This window comes from Halyomorpha halys, unplaced genomic scaffold (assembly GCF_000696795.3).
Source record: "Halyomorpha halys isolate HHAL.00 unplaced genomic scaffold, Hhal_1.1 Scaffold1220.1, whole genome shotgun sequence".
NCBI lineage: Eukaryota > Metazoa > Arthropoda > Insecta > Hemiptera > Pentatomidae > Halyomorpha > Halyomorpha halys.
The window spans coordinates 112857-123252 of NW_027105702.1; the positions used below are offsets into that span (position 1 = coordinate 112857).

Below are 10396 nucleotides of genomic sequence, written 5' to 3' on the forward strand. Positions count from 1 at the left end.
TAGGAAACAACATTGACAGCGATTAGTTATTTACTTGAGAAAACTTAATTTAACATTTTTTAGAATTTATTGGGTCTTTACATTATATCGATTGTTTGAGGAAGGGAATCCTAGAAAATTATCTGTGCCACTGACCTATACCATGTGCTGTAGTTAACAATACAACCTCTCTTATACCATTTACTCTAGGTAACAAATCATTTCCAAACCATGGGTTTATGAAAAGGGAAAGTTGAATACTTCTTAAAAATAAAAATTTAATCAAATTATCAGAGTTAATCATTTCTAGTCTTTTATTTCAGTATACTACATTCTTTTTTATTTATTTTTTTTTTTAATCAATGGTTTGGGAATGTTTGGATACCTTGGGCCAATGCTATAGGACAGTGATTATTTTGTTACCTAGATCAAATGGTATAGGACAGTGATTGATTTATTACCTAGAGCAAATAACGTAGGATTTGGGCGAGTTTGCACATCTTATAAAAATATCAAATTAAAAAAAAAAACAATCTGTCATTATTAGACATCTTTAATTGAAAAATCTATTGAAAAGCAACTCAAATTTGGGACTTTGAATTATGAATTATGACAATTTCCCAACTATTTTTACAAATTTAAAATCACAACTCACAATTCTCACGGCATACCTCAGATGATGTAGCAGATAGAAATGTTAAATGTGTCGGTGTTGAGACATTCTTATTACAAGCTAGTGCTTGAAAAATATTTTTAGTTAATTTATAATGTTCGCAAAAATTCGTAACTTTATTTTTAACATCTTGCGGGCCCCTCTGTCGTCGTCAAAGAATCCGTGTGTCCGAATGCGTGTTGGCATTCCAGCTGTTTGGATACACTGGGGTATTCATGATCTTTGGATTAACATTTAAAGCATGTTGGAAAAACTCATATTAAATGGAGAAATATATCCTTCTTTTACCATGTTAAAACGATATAACATATCACATGATTGAGAGTCTGTTAAATGGAGAATGACGTCACGCAACAGACCAGCTGTATAGCTTTATTTTTAGGATATACAAATTAGTATACATACATATTACTTCCTCGTAGTTTGTATTAGTATTGTTTTTATAACTAATAAAGCAATGGATGACAATAATTATAATGTAATGACAGTTCTGAATTAGCTCATCTTGATTCTCACAAGTTAGATCACAAGAGAATGAGGGGCCATATTTTCACACAACTTGCACTTTAAGCATGTAATAAATTACTTTAAATATAACTTAGAAGTAAACAATAACATGAAGTTTTGGAAGGAAAGGTTATAATACAAGTTGCTCAGAAAATCCGCTTGGAGCTCTTATACATTTATCATGACTTTAAATAGGGCTGCTCACAATCCCATACTAATAATATTTAACATGGTAAAACATTTTACATTTAACACATCATCATATATACCCCATTTGTAGGAAGTGGGAACGAATATTAATTACAAGCACGGGTACAATTATTTTGATTTGTCCTTAAAACTTGAAGTGTTCGTTGATTCCAAAGAATGACTTGTCAATGTACTCCAAAGAGATAATAGCACTTGAAATTTGTTCTGATGTAAGTTGTGCCACACTTATCCCTTATGCAATAGCGGTTATCAGGACCTTTGGATTATGAATTTGCTTGATCACGTTTGAGATGCGTTTTCTTCAAGGACGTTGTGAGGCATCTCCAGGAGGGGCTGGCCAGAAATGTTTGAAAAAGAAAACTTAAGGAAAACGTCTGAACCTAGAGTTTTTATTGACTGCAATAAATAATGATTTGTATTTTTTAATTGATGTATTTCTCATGTATTAACTAACTAAATCAATTAGTGAATTATATAAGCAATCAATTGTAGATCGAATACAAATCATTATAGTGCCTTATCAAGTGGGTTGGACATGGTGAGGGTGTGAAGAAACGATCTTTTTTATTTTTTTATTTACTGCTCTTAATCTATTTTGGAGGAAAAATATAGCCTCAATAGTAGAGGAGAAGGAGTGGAATAGTTCTTATTTTTTCCAATGACTGGCGCTAAGGGTAGAGTTTAAAAATGGACCAGGCATATGATTTATACATTTTCAAATAATAATCCAATAACGAATTTTCAAAGTAATCTAAGAATAATTTTTTTTTCTTCAAAATTTGCACCTTCCTGGGTCTTTGATTTTGTTTCTCAAAATGAGGTGTGTGTACTTGTGCTAGTCTTTAGAACCAGACTAGTCTTATTCTCATTGTAATGGTCTAACAGAGTTTAAATGCCAAATTTTCAAAAAAATCTTCCTCGAAAGTTCTTTTCATTTTGTTTATTTTAAAAAATAACCAACTCTCATTGTTAGCGATAGTGATCAATGTATAAATACAAAGTACTAAAAAATTGTATGAATAGCTAAAGCCCAAAAGATCGGAAAATAAATATGTACATCTTATTCGAACGGGAAAAGCCGAAAAAGCCCGATTGCGTGATGGCTTCGTAATCTTTTCCTGAACTGTTGTATTCTTAACTGTAACTAAATTTATATTTGTTATTTATTAATTGTTATATTTGTTATTCCCACCTCCCTAAAATACAAAGTTTTATTGCAACAGAAAAACAAAAAAATCATAATTTTCGGCTCTCTGATGTTTAGATTTTTTTTTTTGTTTTTCGAAAATTACAAAAAATATCCATAACTTCAACAAGAGTCCACCAATCTACACAAAACTTGGGGACGTATTTAGAGTGGCAAAATAAAGTTCTTACTTTAACCGAACCAGACTTTAAAAATAAAATTTCTCATTTTTTAACATTCATTGCCACCTTCTAGTATACCGTGCAGCAACTAATTTTTTAACTACGTATCAATAACAGAACAACAGTCATAAATAAATATTAAGGTGGTTCAGAGTATGAGGGTAAAATAGCCACGAAACATCTGCCATGATAAGAATAAAGAAATACAAACAACGAAAACTTCCCAAACAATAGAAAAAAAAATTATTCTTGTGTGAAATTACTACAAAAGATTGCTATACTTAAATTTAATTTATTCGGCTCATTAAAATTTATGAAAAGTAAAAAAAAATTAGGCAAAAGCTTCTTCTTTTTTTTAATCCAATTTTTTTTGTAATGACTTGAAGGAATTAAGACTGGGCTAATGTGCATTTAATTAATGCAAAGGCAAGGAAAATTCATTGAAAAACCATGTGATGATAATCAGTCTGAATACCTTAAAATACTTGTTCAATTGTCATACTTTTTAAGGCCGAAACGGATTCAACAGACGAGTTTTGGAATGACTCCGTATTTTATTAAATGGAGATTACTGCAAATTAATATATTTTTAAAAGGTGAAATTTAAAAAGGCCGTGAACATAAAATCACAACAAAGTGAGCTCATCCGACCTATTCAATATATAAATAAATTTGTAACAAGATGTTTCAATCCGGAACGTTTAAGATACAAAATGTGTATTTTATTTATTTTGCTACAAGCCTTTAAGAATATTGATACTTATGTATTATTAAGGTTTTCCACGAAGGAAGGAATTAAGTCGAAATGCAAATATGTTGCATCAAGCTATGAAGTCGTATGGCCTGGCGACCATATCTTTAGCCCTATAAAAAGGGATTAAAGATTGCTTATTTTTTAAATAATATTAATTTTCTGCTAATTAATAAAATCTTTCCAATATATTTTAATACGAAATTATGAGATTTTTTTTTTAATTTGTGGACTAGAATTCATGTTAAAATCACAAAAAATGGTACCCTCAAGAAGGAATGGGATATCGGAAACAAAATATTGAAATTGATATCAGTTTAAAATATCGATATTTAAACATCGAATATTACCAAATCAGAGAAATAGTAATTATAAAACAATAGATATAGCAAATCATAGGAGAACCTATTTCATGACATATCTAATAAAAGCATATGAAAAATTTAGAATAACGGTAAACCAAATCAGCACAATGAAATACAAAAATAACAAATATTAATTCCCCCCTCCCAACATTAACTAAAATATAATTGGATATGTTGCTGGAATAAATGGATAAAAAAAAAAGATGAGAAACATTAATATTCCAAAAATATCCAATTTAAAAATCTACATTCTTAAAATCAAAACATTCTAATATTTCTGTTTGATATAGATATCAAACTTGGAATGTAATAATAAAAGAAAATATCGACATTTCATTTGTGAAAAACTATGATATTTTAGGGAATGTTTTAAATAAAATATTTAAATTTTATTTCGATATCGATATTCGACTATCTATAATGAGTATTGGAATTACTAGTAATATTTACTTAAAATATCGTAATCTTTAGATATCTGCTATGACGATATCTGGATTCAATATTATTGGCTGGATATTTTTCGATGTTATTGGTCTTTATTTAATTTTTTTATGCTGTCAAAAACAATTTACATATAAGAAGTTCTGAGGTATGTTATTATTTTTAGGGAGCAAATTGTGTATGATTATTTTTTTTGTTTGCTCATCCATTTAATACATATACTTTTTTAAGAATTTGGAAAGAAAATTTGTTTTTGGAAAAACTGATATACTGGAGGAAAATATTGATATTCCGATACTATTGGCTACAAAGTATCGATATAGAAATATCGAATATTGGAGACAAAATATCGATATTTCGATAGTATTGATATTAATATTCCTTCCCTACCCCCAAGTAAAATTTTAAAAATACATAACTAGATCAAGAAGACCTCTTATATAGGCAATACATTTTTGTACAACTTATTGTAGTACTGCAATGGCTGCCAGGATAAGCTTCTTACTAGGATATCAGGAAGGAGTGAAATTTTTGTTGAATTACTTTTTAACTCAAGAGATTTTTAATATAAAAATTATTTGAGAGCTTGAATTTTGTTATCATATTTGCTCTAGCATTATTGCTTATTATTATTAATAGATTACGTGTATATAGAAGAAATTTAAGTGTTGTATTTAGACTTACAGAGTCGAGTTCTAGGGTTCCCATAAACCAATGAATTCCTATCGTATTCAACCATTACAATAAAAATCCTTCGTAAAATTCTCAATGCTCCTTACTTTGTCACGATTCAAATCTTATAAAGAACTTAAGGTTGCATAAGTAGCCGACCAATCCTCCCAAACCACCCAAACCCACAAATTTCTAACCTCTTCTTCTATTCCAGATAATCCTCCTAGGTTCCTGAAAAGAAGATTGCCTCGAGACCTTTTAATATAGAAATATTATTGGAGTGATACCAATTGGAATTAATTTCATAAATCTTTTGCTCATTAATCATTATAGCTTAGTATTTTTAGTTTTAATACAGTTCTAAATTTCAAGAAATAGAGAAAAGGATTTTTAATTAATTTTAGAAAATAAATTAATTTTTTATTTTTCTGTGGAGAATAACGACTGAAAGTAATTATTTTATGATTTCCACCTCTTCAAAAAGCAAGGTGTTTGGCATGATGTGTATCTACAGCTGAAACGAAAGTGCACTTCAACAAGTGCTCGATGAACTACGTATTAAAAATAAAAAAATATTCGAGGACGTTTTATGAACATTTTTTATTGCGTATTGTTTTCACCATTGTGAAAACATTATAGAGCCATGACTTGCGTAATAGAGCTCGAAGATAAAACATGTTCGCAGTCATTAAAAAATCTTTCCCAGGGCTATTCGTCCAGTGCTGACCGCGTGACCTTCAGTTGTCCCCCCCTTTTTCAAGATTTTCACTAAAATAAGAAAAAAAAATTATTATTACTATAATAAATAATGAATAAAAAATATATGCATAAGAGGAATACTTTATTATGTTATACTACAAGAAAAAAATAGTATTAATGTTACTGTTTATTATTCCTCATTTTGTGATTCCGTCCCCTTCTTACTTCTGTGAACATTTTATATTTCTTGCCTGCCTATTGGAATGAGGTCAAGATGAGAATGAGGCCGGAAAACATATTTCAGTAAACTACTAACACCGAAGTAAAATCATCAAAAAGAAATATTAGTAGATATCTGTTGAGTTATATCTTCCAAGTTATGAAGTCAAATTAAACGTTTGATATTAAGAATGTTAAACATTCTTTTTAATTATTTGATACTCTAAAGTATTTCTTTAAATTTTTTATTTTTCTTCTTTTTTTTTTAATATATTCAAGTTTTATTGAATATTATATAGTCTTACTGTTATATTTGAAATATAAACGATAGCTTCTTCGCGAATGAAAGAGAACGCCGATGTTATTAACCTTGAGAATGTCCCCCAAGGTAATGAGTAGTGATGTCGAGATTTCATTGCTAGTTCTGAAGAGCTTTCTTGTGGAACTAGGGCCAAAACCTGCTCAAACATCTACAACTTTTCACAAAATATTAAAGATATACGGAATTTTAATTGTTTTATTTTGTTTTGTAATATAATATGCTCAGTATCATATAACATATATAACGTAACAATGGAAAATATGAGTAGTTCTATGTTGGAAGATTCGGCAGCCACCCCAATATTTGATTAATTTGATGAAAACTATATTTAGTTACTAGTCAACCATAGTTAAGTGGAATAAAAAATGGATACTGTTTCATAAAGTTTAAAAAAAAAATTTCATTTGAAGCACTATATTTTAAAACTATCTACAACACTAAAAAACTTTGTAGTTCATCATTTAAAGTAGAGTAAATTTTCTAAAATAAGACCCCTAATAGAGCTTTTACGTTCATTAATTCCCGAAACATAGTTTTTGAAAAAGCAACATTTTATAACGAAAAATCATTAGTTGTGAATTTATTTTAGGAAAGCTATATATCAGGAATCATTAGACGTGCAGATGTCAAAGCTAGTTTAATGTGCTATAAACTAGTTTATAACTTTATATTGCTTGGACTAGTAGTTTTCATGATATTTGAAAAATAAATTGACAAGATGTTGATTTCTATCAACATTTGATGTTGATCAAATGAAATAAGGGTTGTGAAATGGAAGGGAAAGAAAAAAAGGAATAAATTGAAAAACTTGTATTTAGTTTGTAGACTGGTATTAATTGTAAAACAAAAATAAAAAAAAACTGTGGAAAAAAAAATGTTATCTTTCTTCAACTGTAATAAAGTAAGGGACAGACATAATAATTATGTAATGGGAAAAAATAGGAAAGGTAACAAGGTACAAAGAAAGATGATGCGACGAAGTTGTTGGTGATTTTATTACCTCTTAAAGATTACAAGGTTACAAAACCAGTCGCCAAGAAAATCCACTAGGAGCTCTTCTGCATTTAACTTATAACTTGGACTTTAAATTAGGTTGCTAATAATCATTTACTTATAACATTTACATGTTAAAACTTTTTAACATGTAAAAATATGTAATTTATATATGTCCGATCACGGATTGATCAGTATGCTGTGTAATGTGGCTACCCCATGTATTTGGGCAGCATGAATGAATAAAGCATTTCTTTCTCCTCTCTTTTCGGACTAAACTTTTAATTAATGAAAAACTGTATCTTCGGAACCGTAAGACGCACGGATTGTTAGCAATCAAATTAAAGTGAGTTGAATGTACTGCAAATTAGTTTACAATTTGTATTTCTATAGAATTAGTAGTTTCCATTTAATTTAAATGATAGATTAACAAAATGTTGATTTCTCGACGTTTTGAAAAAAGTTTGGTTTATGAAAAATTTTACCTCATGAATCACTACACAGATGTCTGTTAGCCCTCAAATTAGAGCTAGTTGAATTTACTATAAAGTATTTTATTATTAATAGTTGTTCCCATTAAAATCATCTTGAAATTGTATTATGTTGATTTCTCGTTTTCGGTAAAAATTTTGGTTTTAGGGAAAACTACATGGAACTATTTATTACACGCATAGATGACTATTAACTCCCGAATTGAAGCTAGTTGAATGTAGTATAATAGGGATATGATCGTTTAACATGTTGAAGTATGTTAAATGGAGAAAAATTGCTTATTTTAGCATGTTAAATCGGTATAAGATTTAGCATAGGCCGCTAAATGGAGAATGACGCACGCAACAGACCAGCAAAACTCCATTGTCGTTTTGATCGGTTAGTGACTTATAGTTCATGTTTGGTTTGTCTTGGACATTTTTCAACTGTAATAAAGTAAGGAGTAGACATAATAATTATGTAATGGGAAAAAATAGGAAAGGTAACAAGGTACAAAGAAAGATGATGTGACGAAGTTGTTGGTGATTTTATTACCTCTTAAAGATTACAAGGTTACAAAACAAGTCGCCCAGAAAATCCACTAGGAGCTCTTTTGCATTTAACTTATAACTTGGACTTTAAATTAGGTTGCTCATAATCCTTTACTTATAACATTTACATGTTAAAACTTTTTACATTTAACACATCATGAATACCCCTAATATTTTTTTTTTATTTATTTATTTATTGATATTTACAACTGTATAAAAAAATACAACAAGTAAATTTGATCATAATGTCATAATGATATGATACAGGATGTAGAGAAACTACCGGGTAGTAGAACTCTAAAAACAGTTTACAATATAAAGTCACGAGGCCATCTTCTTTTCAGGCGCCTCGGAGGATTGCCAGGAATGGAAGAGGAACCAAGGTTAGAAACTAGTGGGTTTGGGTGGTTAGGGAGTTTATTATGGAAGGAATAATATCGGGTTCTGGCTACCCCTAATATAGTTTATTACATCTGTCTTCGTAGGAGCAGCAGTTTCTATCAAATTTGCCGAAATTAATTCCCAAAACATTGATTTTTCGTTATTTGGAGAATATGATTTTTGAAAAACTATCTCGCGAAATAGTGAACGTAAAGACCTCCAAGACCTCTATTAGATTTCATATTTTAAAAAATGTACTCCACTTTAAACATTTTCGTTATTTATTTAATACCAAATCGACCTGGTGGGCCTTAAATTATCAATCTAAGAGCTACATTTTTTTTTCTACTTTAAATAATGTTCTATGATTTTTTAAAATTGTATTTATGAATTATGAAGTTTGAGGAAAATTTGCCCCACCAGAAGCAATTTGAGCGTAATTACCCCTTAGGTTTTTACGATAATTGTTGTTTGAAGTTGTTTCTACATTTTGGACTTTCGAATTTTAGGGGGGCCAAGAACCCCTTCCCCTCTTGTTTACCATCAACTTCGTAATGACGTCTCGGGGTATATGTAATATTAGTCAAGAGCCTGATTGTTGGTAGAAAAAGGTCAAAGAAAAGGTCACCTACCTGGGAAAGTGAGGTGAGGAACCTTTTTGATAGTGACTGTAGTGACTGCCCCTGGCATTAGCAACTGCCCTATCTCTCTTACCATTTCAATGAAGATGGTCTTAGCCCATCACGTACTCTCTCATGTTCGATTCACCGCTCCCGGAGAAAAACTTCTGTTTCTAGCTATCGAAATCCCAACGTAAACATCACTAATAATTTGCTTTTGTTTTTAAACAATAGGATCTTGATAAAAAGTATTATACGGGCTTCTCTCGAGGTAATGTGTCTTTTTTCAGTGATCTCTTTTTTAGCGCCAACGCCATTTGAATGATGTTTTGTCCAAATTTCAAATCAGTGTGTCAAACATCCATTGCGATATCGATATTTAATTTGAAGCATTCTGTCCTAAAATATGATAACTGAAAAAGTTTAAATTTTTACGTTGTAAAACTGTATTTTTTTTTTCCTTTTTCGTAAAGTTTTTCATTAGGGGTTTTCATGATGTGTTAAATGTTAAACATTTTAGCACGCTAAATTTTATAAGCACAGGATTGTGAGCAGCCTAATTTAAAGTCCATGTTATTTGTTAAATGCAGAGGAGCTCCCAGCGGACTTTCCGGGCAACTTGATTTGTAACCTGTACTCTTTAAGAGATAATAAAATCTACAAAAGCTTCATCACATCATCTTTCCTCTACCTCACTTGTTCCATGTTTTCTCTCCTAGTTTTTTTTCCCTATTACTTTAGTATTATTTTTATCCATTACTTTATTAGAATTTAAAAACTTCTAAAACATAAACAACACAAACCAAACCTGAACTTCGAGCAACTAACATATCAAAATGATATCAGAAAAAATTATGTGTAGAGCTCAGCTGGTCTGTTGCGTGAAGTTATTCTCTATTTAGCAACCTATTAGCAAACTATAACAGATTCTCAACCATATTACATGTTATATCGTTTTAACATGCTAAAATAAGGAAATATTTCTCCATTTAACACAACTTTTTCCTTTCCATTTCAGTTTAACACACTTCAATATTAAACTAAAGATCATGAATAGCCCTATTCTATCACATTCATTGAGACATTGGTAATAGAGTTAAGAGAGCTCATCATTGCTATGTATAAGGGGTATTCATGATGTTGTGTTAAATGTTAAATGTTTTACCATGTTAAA

The 10396-nt window shown here is 30.0% G+C and overlaps 1 protein-coding gene across 1 annotated transcript in view; it reads left to right on the forward strand.

Annotated features, from left to right (window-relative positions):
* ACOX1 (acyl-CoA oxidase 1) overlaps positions 1 to 10396 on the forward strand; it is a 35401-nt gene that overhangs the window by 8870 nt on the left and 16135 nt on the right. The gene's annotated exons all lie outside the window — the stretch shown is intronic.